This window comes from Oratosquilla oratoria, chromosome 20 (assembly GCF_046742065.1).
Source record: "Oratosquilla oratoria isolate Oo_2021 chromosome 20, ASM4674206v1, whole genome shotgun sequence".
NCBI classification, from domain to species: Eukaryota; Metazoa; Arthropoda; class Malacostraca; order Stomatopoda; family Squillidae; genus Oratosquilla; species Oratosquilla oratoria.
The window spans coordinates 59444070-59456658 of NC_134796.1; the positions used below are offsets into that span (position 1 = coordinate 59444070).

The following is a 12589-nucleotide window of genomic DNA, read 5'->3' on the forward strand; positions in this document are numbered from 1 at the left end:
TTTTTATTGAAGTCACTGTTAACTGTCTCTAATGGGTTCTTTACCTTAACATACGTTTCTTCATCACTTAATAATGTGTCCATAAAGGCACATAAACTGAAACTTCGCTTCAAATTTTTGAAGAACTGTTTGGATGAACAAACTTCTGTTTTTTCTCTCCATCTTCTGTCTGGTCTCCCTCTTCCACGCTTCTTATCTCGCGGCGTCCACTCAGTTACACACATGCTCCATTGCTCATCAGTCGTTCTCATTAACTTACCTGCCCAATTCCACTTTCTCTCTTTTACCGCCTCCACAATATCTCTCTCTCTAGTCTGCTCTCTCACCCAACTTGCTCTCTTTCGGTCTCTCAGCGTTATTCCCATCATTGATCTCTCCATTCTCCTCTGTGCAGTCCTTAGTTTTGTTTCCATTGCCTTCGTTAGTTTCCAAGTCTCACACCCGTAGATTGTTGCTGGCAAAATACATTGATTGTAAACTTTACGTTTCAAACATATAGGTAGAGAGCCTCTCAGGATTTTATTATACTTACCAAACACTTTCCATTATCATAATCTTTCGTCACTTTCACCATCTGGCCTAAATAATTATACTCTTGAACTTCTTCAGGACTCTCATCATCGATTATAATCTCTTTACTTTGAACTTTCGTGTTGAACATGACTTTGGTTTTACTCTTATTCATTTTTAAGCCTACTTTGAGACTTCAGATCACTCGATATATCTTGCAAGTCTTCTGCTTTTTCTGAAGTAAGAATAATGTCATCTGCAAAATCTTAGTTGGTTCAAATATTCGCATTTAATATTCAAATGATGTTATTTTATGATTAGAGTATATAATTTACTTCTCATTTGATTCAATAACTGTTGGTGCATGGATATACAACGCTGCTCCTAATCTCTAATTGTCGCTTTCAGGTTTATCCTGCATTGTTGTGATTTTTTTTCGACCTTTCCCTTTGACATTTGGTAACGGTCTGTTCTCGTCTTTGCCTTTGTTCTGCCACGCTGTTCTGCTTTGACGTGCCCCTTGTCCGAAACGTCGGAATTGGCGGTGACTTAGGCGCGTTGTCCTACTGCCTGACCTCGTTGTAGCAAATATGTGTTCGTTTCCAAAGATAGAAACTAACAAGTTCTCCTACAGATAAAGCATCAATATAATTTTTTAGAGGTAGTCAAAAAATTGTTTCACTTGGCCATTTTCTTTCACGAATGAAGACATATTTGATCTCATTCGAAGAACGCCAACTCTAAATTGTTCTAAAACGATTTTTTTTAATATAGTACTCATACGCAAAGTAGTGAATTTATTTGTACATATAGGTTCATATTTACTCAGACACGCGTCAACAAGATGTTACTTCATATATCACATGTATACATAGGGACACACATATATATATATATATATGTATATATATGTATATATATGTATATATATATATATATGTATATATATATATATATAATTTGAGGCTAGGTATGATAAATTGGAGAGAAGATGGGACCCAACGAGCGTTTCTCCTTTCTTGTATACTACAATTATATGCATACATTTAAACACACACACACACACACACACACACACACACACACACACACACACACACACACAGTATTCTCTGGGGAATACCAGGACAGTGGCACGGGTTGATCGTGCCGTGTTACTGTCGTTCCTTTTAACATTTGATGTTTCAGACAAAACAGGACAGACCTGTCTGCTCGCACGAAAATGTTCTATTACTATTATTATTTTCTAAATAACAACGAAACGTATTACAATAGTCCCGACCGGTTGCTTAGATAAATCTCCTGTTCATCATTATAACTATCATACTGATTATGAGGTTATCATTATTCTCATCATTATCTTCATTATGATTATTGTTATCATAATTACATATTACTTTTTTCCGCATAAGGGGATAGAGGGAGGGTCGGTCGCCGAGCAAGTGAAGCGGCGCTCCTGTGGATGTGCTGTGTCTTACTGCATTGCTTCTGACCCGGGTAGTAGGCAGGAGACAGGGATTACTCTTCATCTACGAGGAGCTAAGATGAGAGGGAAACAATGGTAGGTGGAAGCGAGTGCGTGCCTTGGCTGGCTACCTCCCTTATAGGCGGAAGAGGTCCTTGATATATATATATATATATATATATATATATATATATATATATTGTGTGTGTGTGTGTGTGTGTGTCTGTATATGTGTATAATTTGAAAATCATTATGAAATTTATTACATCAGTCTTAGATTTCTCTCTTCGGGAAGGAAATTAAATTATGCCCAACTTTGACCCCTTTTTTGTTGACGTCTGTTGACCTGCTTTCACTCGTGTTAAAGTGGTGTTTCTCTCCTAGAGAATTCCACCTCTTCTCCAAAGCCTACTGTCTCCTCACTGAAACAGTGGTGTCCAAATATATGTAGCTTCATGAAACTGATTTTTCCTACATTATAATTTCATACACACGCGTGCGCACGCACACACACACACACACACACACACAACCTCGTGGCGCAGTGGTTAGCTTTCGCCTGCCACTACGACGGTCCAGGTTCGAATCCCGCCCAGGGCTGAAATAATTTCAGTATCGCTGCGAGTTGTTACTCCAACACTCGTGGGCGGGGAGTTGGGGGTGGGAGTGCGTGTAAGTCACAGTATTACCCATAGATTGAGCTCTCATCCGGGAGGTAAACTGTCGATCACGAGGCCAACACGTGATCCAAACCAAAGTGAACACGCACACATACACACGGCTGCCACTACGGAGGTCCGCGTTCGAATCCCACCCAGGGTTGAAAAAATTTCAATATCGCTGCGCTGTGAGACGTTACTCCAACTCGTAGGCGGGGAGCTGGGTGTGTGTGTGCCTGTAAGGTCATAGCAACATCCCATAGATCGGTCATACAGAAGCCTTGAGCTCTCCTTCGGAAGGAAAATAAATGTCGATCACGAGTCCAACACGTGATCCAAGACAATGATGAGACACGCACACACACACACACACACCATGTTATCAAAATTGAATTTTCCAAATTTGTATGGTTTCATATATCCTACTCTTCCTGTAAATGAAAATGATTATCATTTGAATACCACGAACAAAGGTAAAAAGAAATCTTATTGTTCTGTGAAAAGAAAAACTCCGTTTAAGGTTTCCTCGTGATTCCTTGTACATTGTGAAAGAGGAGACAAGTTTCATAAAAAACAACAACTAATCTTATTGAGATGAAGGGATTGTTTTCATACATAATGAAAACCGACTCGAGCAGGCTTTCTCTATAATAGCAAAATTATACAAGTGAACTAGCAAGACAATCAAGTTTATACAAGTAACTGATTATGTAGCACAAAAGTAGGATGAGCACACACACACACATATATATATACATACAAAAATCATTACAAAAACGCCAGACTAAAGGATCATGCAGAAACCACAGGAAAAATAAAGTTCGGAATACTAAACGTTTTCGTCTATTACGATATCCTCAGAGTACAAGAGAAATAGAACACAATATTTATACAGAAATAAAAGAAACTAGGGAAGCTTATAGCTACATAAAACTTTCAGACAATATGTATACACACATTCATATACATATGGGAATAATAATAGTAATATCAAAACAATAAAACAGCAATGACAAAAGAGCATAACCAAGTGGCCGAAAAGTCCACAGGACATCTGGCATAATGAGGAGCCATGGTACTGCTTTATAATCCTATTCATTACAAAATTATCTAGTTTAAATAAGACTAAATTCAGGTTGATGTTATTTTTAAAATTGCTCTTTATAAAACTGGATTCAATGATGTTCCTTTTTAAAACAGAGTTACCATGGCTCCTAATGGTGCCAGATGTCCTGTGGACTATTTGGCCATATGGCTATGCTCTTGCCATTGCTGTTTTATTGTTTTACTAGCCAAATTACCCGCGAGTTGCTGAAGGGCAAACGATGATCTTTTTAATTATGATATAATTTGTGGAGAAAAGTTGTGTATCAATATAACTCAATGGAAAATTAACACAAAAAATGTTAAGTATGAAAAAAAAAAAATTGAGGATGGAGACGCCCTTTAGATAAAATATATATATATATATACTCAGCCGTAAGAGAGAGATACAAACAACCTTTAAATATCTTTGAACTCGTTTATTGTAGTTCCGCCCGCGGGAAAAAAAAAATCAACATTTGGTAAAATTATACAATAATTTTACATTTACATGCTTTCTCACAAAAGCTATCATAATATGTGGTAACATTAATTTCACAAATATAATATTTATGAACACATACAATAGTTTGTTTAATCATAGTAATTTTTATATCACAAAAATGCTATGCACGTTAAGAGGGAACTACAGTAGTCGCGTGTTAACTGACCATACCCCACCTAACTTGAACCCACAACCCTAACTTTTTTTTTTTTATTAAATATAGTTATCCAAGTACCTGAAGTTGTAGGGTATCTGAATATATATGATTATGGGGGTCTATCTCCAAAACCGTAGGAGTTCGTGAACAAACAGACAGACACAGAGGCTACTACTTTATTATAGTAGATTATTACTATTATTATTTCCATGTGTATATGAATGTGTGTGTATGTATATAGTCTGAAGGTTTTATGTAGCTATAACCCTCCCCAGTTTTCTTATTTCTGCATAAGTATTGTGTTCTATTTCTCTTTCTTGTACTCTGAGGATGTCGTAATAAACGAAAACGTTTAGCATTCCTAACTTTATTTTCCCTTTGGTTTCTGCATAATTAAGCTACAGAGGCGGTGTTCTAAAGCTGTATTATCTATCAAAGAGTAGACCGGCCGCGCCTTGAAACACCAAACCTGAACAATAACAATGAGAATCCAACAAGATTTGTATAATACCCAAACCTGAGAACGATTAAATCTCAAATATGAGATGATAAAGTGACAATTATAGATGGCAAATAAATAAATGAATGAAATAAATGGAATATGGATGAATAATTAAGTAGGAAAATAGATTGAAGAATTAAACTAAAATGTAAAAAGAAAATCAGGAGCATGGTACATTTATGAATGCTTTAAACTATTTGTATAATCAATATAACTAGATCATTGCCCACAGTCAAATTAAAACTTCTAAATTTTACAGGGTTAGATCTTTCCTAATTAACCTCTTGGGTACCTTAATTGGCTTAAGTTTTTGATTTGCACAACTAGAACTTCATTAACACGAGAGAAGATTCCTAGATTCTGAAAGGCGACATAAAGAACAGAAAAATAAATCATCAAATTAACGGAGACTGGAAGCACCTGAAAGATGCCTGGAGCAGAGAAAATGATGAAAGGCATAGGAAGTAAAAAAAAAAAAAAAAAAAAAAAAAAAAAAAAGAGAGAGAGAGAGAGAGAAGAAAATGCTCGAAGCCAGAGTGGTCATGAGGGAGATGATAAAATCGGCCAGGACAGGGAAAATGATGAAGCGACCGGCCAAGCAGGCAAGCAGGAGCCTCCTTTCTTGGTGCTGTCACGCTTGTATGAAGAAGTGTGCTTGCATGCATATTCAAATATCATTCACAAGGAAGTCACGAGGGGGAATTTCAGGACATGTCACCCAGCATCAATGGTACTGTCTCTCCATCTCTCTCTTCCTCTCCACCCCCCCCCCCTCTCTCTCTTTTTCTCTCTCTGGCTCCTCAGTAGGTATCTTATTCTCATATATTCTTAGCCAGTCATTCGCTCCTTTGAATGTGTAAATCAAAATGAAGGGTATCTGAATATGAAAACCAAAATTCGAGATCATAGATACAAAGCCAAAGCTTTAGACTATGCTTTACTTCAAAATGTCGTTTGCATAAACACGCAATCCGCAGTTCAGAAGCTGAATAGCTCTCATAGTTCAAATATATATCTAAGAACGTGGTGTCTAAGACTACTGAAATGACAAAATCATGTAAATTTGAGCCAAATAATGACGTTTAGAAAGTACTAGCGAATGATATTTATTCGGTTAAGCTAAATAATGAAATTTAATCAAAACTTACGCAAGAGAAAATGCACAAAATAAAGCTACAGCAATCAAAAGTGATAGTAGGCCCTTTGGCTCCTTGGTGATCACTTCGTCCTATGGAGAATCAATAAAGCTCTAAATAATGATAGATCGAGGTCTCTTAATACAACACTCGGCAACCGCCACTTGTGCGGACGTTTGGGCCCAGGACAAAAACCCACTTCGGAAATTGGCCCAGGACATAAAACACCAAGAAAATAACGTCGTATTACTTGATAAGTACACATACATTCCTGTTAGTATAAAGTGTGTAGGTCACCCATAATGGTCCACTACAGGACCGCTTTATCCCAAGAGGGACCATACAGTCTTTGTACCTCACCACGATGGTATAATCCAGTTTGGTAAGGTTGTTTGTATGTTGAAGATTTGGTGCGTTGGAATATCTGTGTTGTGAATGAAGTCCAAAATCGTTATAATCAGCTAGACCATACTTATTAAGTGCTAACATTTATATGCGAAACTTGGCTACCGCACCTCTGTTGTCCGCCGCTGTGGAAAGGAGCTGGAAAATCACCTACTGGTTAGATTGAATACGTGTATTTCGAGGCTGTAGCATTCTCATAATGCAAGTGCTGTTGTAAGGATCAATGTAGGATTTATATATTAATGATTAATTGATTTATTACTTTGTGTATCTATTTTTTATATATCAACTTATCATTTTATTTATTCATTTATACAGTTATTTAGTTATCTACTTGTTTATTTTATTCATGTATTAATTTGCTTGTTCATTTAAGAATTTATTAGTTTATTTATTTGTTTATTTATGAATTCATTTATTTACATAATTACTAATTCATCTATTTGTTATATTTGTTTATTTCTTGTGTTTATTAATTTACTTATTAATTTAGTGATTAATTTCATTGGTTTATTTCACCAACACAGATCATCTCGCTAAAAGATTCTATATACCAAGGGCTTCTTCCACCTTATAAGGAAGGTAGCCAAGTCAAAGTCACGCACCCATTCCACTCTCATCCACCCTTGCTTCCCTTTCGGCTTAGCTCCTCATGGATAAAGGGTCATCCATATCTCCTGTCCACTGCCTGGATCGGAAACAATGTAACAAGGCAAAGCACGTCCACAGCAAGGCCGCTCTACTTACAAGGCGACCTACCTTTCCTTACTATGCGGAAAAAATACCTGGATCGGAAACAATATAACAAGACAAAGCACGTCCACAGCAAGGCCGCTCTACTTACAAGGCGACCTACCTTTCCTTACTATGCGGAAAAACTGCCTGGATCGGAAACAATATAACAAGACAAAGCACGTCCACAGCAAGGCCGCTCTGTTTACAAGGCGACCTACCTTTCCGTACCCTCATGCGGAAAAACTGCCTGGATCGGAAACAATATAACAAGACAAAGCACGTCCACAGCAAGGCCGCTCTACTTACAAGTCGACCTACCTCTCCGTACCCTCGTGCGGAAAATAGAGAAGCTGGGGAGAAATCCCTTCGGGCTGCATCAAAATATCATCCACGAGGAACATGTAACTGACGAAACACATGAGTATTACCGAGAGGTTCTCCAAACTGTACACAGATATCAAAACGAGGAAGAAAGAAAGAGAGAACCGTTCCTTCTCTGAATCTCGTTACACAGAGTCCTCAAAAGTTATGCGACATTGATCCCATGAAGAAAAAGTTTTGTATGAAACGTCCTGCTAAGACTAAAAACGACAAAGTATAACTGTTGGAATTTAGGACAAGTTTGTGCTCATTCTTGTATTCTTTTTTCTTGGTCATATTCAGAGTAAAATACCAACATCTTTGCTAAGTTTTGGCCTAATAAAGACTAATTCTACTGTTCCGTTTTCAAAACAGACTGATTTGGTAGGTTAATGATCACGCTTAAATTTTTAATTTTTTAAAATAATTTTTTTAAGTTTTCTTTAAAAGCATTTGGATGCTCGCTGGCCAAGCGGGTTAGAGCGTCGCTACTTGTGGCGGCGGTGGCGATAACTTTGCCGCCAGCGAGTTGGACCAAGGGCATGATTCATTGATTTCCACGCTACAAAGTCCACTGTAAGGGGCACCGTCATAGCCTCCTAGCGTTCGCGACGTTAAACAGATTCCTTCTCATAAAAAGTTTGTTTGAGAATAAAGTCGAATTTTACATATCTTTTTTTTCTTCAGTAGGTAAGTACTCACATTTATTTTCATAATTTTAAGAATAAGAATGATCTTATGTATAACTCAATATTTTCTTTAAAAAAATCATGTCAATTCAATTTAGCCACATTTTAGTTTTATCTTAAATTCAGAGGGTACTTCCCCAGGCTGATAGAATTCTATGCTGACAAACATAATAAAATGATGAGATATTGTGACAAGTTCAAGGGGAAAAAAGAAAACTCGGAACAAGACTTGTTTAAATCGGCTGGTAGTGTAATCGGAAGCTTTCGCTTAATTGTAAGTTCGTATCCCGCACTCCTATCAAAATCCCAGCAGTCACTATGACCTGCCCCAACAGTCCTCATAACACACAAGGTAAAGGTAACGGCTTCGGCCGTAGGTACGCGTTTCTTGGCGTAGGCTCATCATCTTTGTATGTCTTAAGAGTTTAATCTTCCAAGTGACCGAAAAAGCAGGTTCGAATCCTTCATTTCTCTCCAATTCCCCACAGTGACTGTTTATTACCTGTATTAAAGCGGATAGGGCAAATCTACTCAGCGCCTCCTGGCGTACACGCCTTATTCTCCATTTGTGCTTCGTTGGAGATGAATAATATCGTAGATAAAAGAGGGGAAGGGTTTTTCAGTTGAATGAATTTGTCGAAGAGAAGCCGAGATTAATCATTTCATAACAGTGTAATGAACTGGAAGGAAGAGTCCAGTGAACACATACTTGAGTCAATAAAGTGTGTATTTCTCTTAATAGTTGATACTGAAGGAAATATTTGTATGTGTGTATGTGAGTGTGTGTAATTCCATGGTCTTGTACCACGTGATGGACTCGTGATCGACAGCTATTTCCCTCCCGGAAGAGAGCTCAGAGCTCATATATGACCGATCTATGGGTAATGCTGTGACCTTACACGCGCGCACACACCCAACTCCCCGTCCACGAGAGTTGCAGTAACGACTCGCAGCGCAGCGATACTGAAATGACTTCAGCCCTGGGCGGGATTCGAACCCGGACCGCCATAGTGGCGGCCGCGAACGCTACGATTGCGCCGTCAAGGGTGTATGTACGTGTGCTCGCCCGTGTGTGTATACATAATTATTCCTTAAAATTTATATTTTTATTCATCTTTATTGTGCAATGCGACCTGTAATGACTATTTGTTCATTTACGTATTTATATATCCATCTATTCATTTATTCACTTATATTCAGTTACTGTTATTTATTGCTATATGGAATGATTCATTTGTTTATTTATGTTTATACATTTATCTTTTATTAATTTATTTATTTCCTTATTCAATCAATTATTCATTACTCCACAGTATATATTTGTTTATCCTACCTATGTACTTCTCTATTATCTTGCTTGCATTATTAGATTATTTTATCTTTATATTATTGTTGTTATTTATTCATTTAATTTTTGAGAAAAATATAATGTTCATGAAGGAAAAGTTTGAATCACACGTTTGGCCTGCAGCGAGCAGATGTGGTCAAAGTTCTTCCGCAGCATTAGTTTCGATATGCTAGATTTAGCATGATTATGCTAGATTTAGCATGATTATGCTAGATTTAGCATGATTATGCTAGATTTAGCATATTCCCCAATAGAAATGATACTATATTGATAAAGAATATTACAGAAACCGTATTAAGAGGAACAAAAAACTTAGTATTATACTAAATTTAGCTTATTTAAAAAAAAAAATTATTATCAATGAAAAACCACAATTAAACCGAACGTACTATGAAGAGGACCAAAATATTTAGCATTGATTTTGACGATCTAGCATAATTATGCAAAACTTTGCATATTTTTTTTTACCTAGAAAGAGTACTAGCTTATCAAAAAACTACGACAGATATCGAACGTACGAGGAACAAAAGATCTAGTTTTATTTTGATCAATCTAGCATAATTTGAACTAGTGTCTAGCATATTTACTTTAAGACGCATCGCTTTCAAGGCTATATTTCTTGCTAATGAATTACCCCGTTTGCGCCCGCTTTATAGAATATTTCTATTTTCATTACGAAAACATTTTCCTTTACCAGAATATATACCGGAATTTAAAGAAAAGAAATCTAGAAAAAAAAATCCTTAGTCCCCATTCACACTAGCGGTTTGAACCGCGCGAAACTGCAGGAGTACCGAATAGTCAAGGAAAAACTACGCGGTTTTGTGTGTGAACGCCTTCATTGAATTACATTGTAATTGAACCCCCGCGGTTGAAACCGCCAGTGTGAACAGGGCCTTAATGACCTACGGAAAAGCATAGCCTACTCCTGAGTTTAAAGTAATAAAATACATTAAATAATTATCAAAAGTAAATTAACTGGGATTTGGTTTCATTCCCACGTAAAGTAAGGGAAATAATTAGCTAAGTTAATTATAGCCCGAAAAAAAGTGAAAGAGGAAATACAATTATCATTATATACGTATTTCCCCCCGCACGTTATGGATTAGAGCGTCGGTACTTGCGGCGGAGGTCGAAATGACGGTAGTTCAAACTTACCGCTAGCGAGTTGGACCAAGGGCATAGATCATTAAATTCCAACGTACAGGGTCCTTCTGTAATAGGCACTGTCCTAGCCTCCAAATAGGGGGAGTTCGCGACGTTAAATAGAATCATATTCTATGCCTCGTACATAGTCATTATCTTATTGAATTGTCAAAAATATTTTTTATTCAACATGATCATGTGGGAGAAGTAATTTACTTCGTGTACGAAAGTAAACATGTATTTTTTGTTGATTCTATGTTAATTACCTTCATATGAGGGGAATTTTTTTTAGCTCTAGTTCGAACTTGATGTGACGTGCAAAAATCTTCCCCAGTCAGTCCTCTGGTAATGTTTTTCTCTGTTGATTTTATGTTAATGTTGATATATATTTTTTTCTCTTTATTGCATAACATTATCATTATTATTACTATTGTTAATATTATTGTCACTGTTGTTATTGTTATAATAATTTTTACATTTTTGACAATGAGGGATTTGGTACAAAAATGGAGTGAAAATGTCTAGCTGACTACGCGTGCAAACAAACGAACATGCTAACGCGCGCGCATACACACAAACACACTTGCCTTTGTGATCGCCATCCATAGAGCAAATCACTTTTACTTACATGGGGGGATTTGTGCCCGAGTGTCGCTGTACCTGATGAAAACGTGTTTAACATACACTGGCAATTGTGTTTTGGCCGTTAGTGGCCGGGCCAAAGTGAGTTAGCTGTCTGTTCTGGTCACCCTGTGTCCACAATGCAAATTACAATTTTTTCCTCTTCAACGTTGCGTACATTACCCAACAACATCGTCAGCGATCGTGTCTGTTGCCTCGATATAATCATATTCTTTTTTTTTCTCTCTCTCTTTTTTCTTTCCCTCCATTACACTTTTTGTATCATATTTAGGATGTGAACGAACATTAAAGACATTGTTTGTATTACTTACTATGGAATATACTTGGGTAAGTATAGCCCTTCCGTGTTGATGTCAGAATTATTCGGACACTATTTCACGTTTTTATTTCCGTTTCATTCTGGAGCATTGTTTTATCTATAACCACATTTAATAACATTGAAAGGGCAATTCATGGTTTTGCAAATGCCTCCACATATCACAATATCACTATGAAGAGTTGCAAACACTGCATATCACCGTTTGAACGAATATACGTAATAAGTTAGCATTTCCGGTACAGAGTCGATTTCATCACTGCGAGTTTAGCAAACCCTCTGCACGTTCTTGTTATTATGAACAAATGCACAAACGCTTGTTTCCGAATTCTGGTTATGTTTATCCAACATGGTTAGCACAACGACTAGAGAGTACATCTCACTACACTGCTAGTTGGGCCAGTATGTCCCAGTCACTCACAACAGAGAATTAATGTAAAAGTGTGTTCGTTTGTACGTGTGAGTTTACTGTACGTACGATCACCGTGTGTGTGCGTATGTGTGTGTGTGTGTGTGCGTACGCGTGTGTATGTGCTCGTACGTGTGTGTATGTGCTCGTACGTGTGTGTGTGTGTGTATGCATGTTTGTGTGTATGTATATTTGTGTATTGTGTATGTATATTTGTGTATTCTTGTGTGTATGCATGTTTGTATATATGTGTGTGTGTGTTCGTGTGTTTGGCGTTACAACTATGCCCTTGGTGGTTCTTTGGTATTGTTATCTGTCTTATCTTATCTGGAGCTGTCTAGTGTCAGGAGGGAGATTGTGGCCTAATACATACTTCGTTCTAGAATTAAGACTGCGTACTGAATCTAGCAAGATACCCAGGAGAGATGTCTCAGTGAAATTAGATTAGAGAAGTAATTTGTTATACAAAACTAGAAAGTGAAGCTAAGATAACAACAGCAACATCATCATCAACAGCAGCTG

At 37.2% G+C, this 12589-nt stretch overlaps 1 protein-coding gene across 2 annotated transcripts in view; it reads right to left on the minus strand.

Moving 5' to 3' along the window:
- Positions 1–12255, minus strand: part of LOC143036591 (BTB/POZ domain-containing protein 6-like) — a 244789-nt gene extending 232534 nt beyond the window's left edge. The window contains exon 1 of one of the 2 annotated variants that reach the window (XM_076204150.1): positions 11654–12255. The gene's annotated coding sequence lies outside the window, so the exon portion shown is untranslated. Of the gene's footprint in view, positions 1–11328; positions 11590–11653 lie in introns of those variants that run through there. The other variant, XM_076204151.1, reaches the window with a different exon arrangement.
- Positions 12256–12589: the final 334 nt, after the last annotated feature.